Raw genomic sequence first — 1,063 nt, forward strand, 5'->3', positions numbered from 1 at the left:
ATTGTGAGAATGTAAATGCCATGCGGGATGCGGGCATTGACCCCACTTAAGCGGAAATCACATTATTTGTGAGCTTATTAGAAAAAGCTATTTCTCAAACCAGCCGGTTCTATGGCCTTATTGTGCAATGCTGGGGCATGGCTGAATCAATGGTTTCGCAGTTGTCGTGGCCGAGTGGTTAAGGCGATGGACTTGAAATCCATTGGGGTCTCCCCGCACAGGTTCAAACCCTGTCGACAACGTGTTCCTTGTTGGGCTTTTACAAGAAATATATCTTGATAAGATCAGGGTACACAGCAAGGGTTTAGATTTTATTTATTATTTATTGTCCACTTATTATTTTAATTCCACATGAGATTACAGATAGCTAGATCTCGCTCAATTGGCGTTTTTGTTAATCACAGTTATAAAATGTTTTCAAGATGGTGGCTGAGAGTGGATCCTCCCATTTTTGAAGTTGAAAACAGAAATGCCATGGAGGATGCGGGCGTTGATCCCGCTACCTCTCGCATGCTAAGCGAGCGCTCTACCATTTGAGCTAATCCCCCGCTGTTTAAAGAAACTTTGAGTTTTATAAAAGCCATAAAGATGGCTTACAGTTTCAGCTCAAAGAAACTAGAAGTACTGAAGATATATTTAATTTTTTTTCATTATTTGTGAGCTCATTAGAAAAAGCTATTTCTCAAACCAGTTGGTGCTCTGGTCTGAATGTGCGGTGCAGGGACGTGACTGAATCACAGGGTTTGTAGTTGTCGTGGCCGAGTGGTTAAGGCGATGGACTAGAAATCCATTGGGGTCTCCCCGCACAGGTTCGAATCCTGTCGACAACGTGTGTGCTTTTGCGCTGTTACAAGAAACCGCTCATGGTATGACCAGTGTTGCAGAATTAGACAAGAAGGTTTACACAAAAGTAGTGAACAGAAAAGTCATACTCTTTTGTTCTGAAGATTACATTTTTGATGTGGGCATTGACCCCACTTAAGCGGAAATCACATTATTTGTGAGCTTATTAGAAAAAGCTATTTCTCAAACCAGCCGGTTCTCTGGCCTTATTGTGCAATGC

At 42.1% G+C, this 1,063-nt stretch overlaps 3 non-coding genes across 3 annotated transcripts; 2 read left to right on the forward strand and 1 right to left on the reverse strand.

Moving 5' to 3' along the window:
* The first annotated feature begins 160 nt into the window (after positions 1-160).
* trnas-uga (transfer RNA serine (anticodon UGA)) lies at positions 161-242 on the forward strand. Its single transcript has one exon. It is a non-coding gene; the product is annotated as a tRNA-Ser (tRNA).
* A 233-nt stretch (positions 243-475) lies between these two features.
* On the reverse strand, positions 476-548 carry trnaa-agc (transfer RNA alanine (anticodon AGC)). Its single transcript has one exon. It is a non-coding gene; the product is annotated as a tRNA-Ala (tRNA).
* Positions 549-748: 200 nt separating this feature from the next.
* trnas-aga (transfer RNA serine (anticodon AGA)) lies at positions 749-830 on the forward strand. The gene has a single exon. It is a non-coding gene; the product is annotated as a tRNA-Ser (tRNA).
* The last annotated feature ends 233 nt before the right edge of the window (positions 831-1,063 follow it).

Source organism: Cynoglossus semilaevis, chromosome 3 (assembly GCF_000523025.1).
Source record: "Cynoglossus semilaevis isolate Cse_v1.0 chromosome 3, Cse_v1.0, whole genome shotgun sequence".
Classification (NCBI taxonomy): Eukaryota; Metazoa; Chordata; class Actinopteri; order Pleuronectiformes; family Cynoglossidae; genus Cynoglossus; species Cynoglossus semilaevis.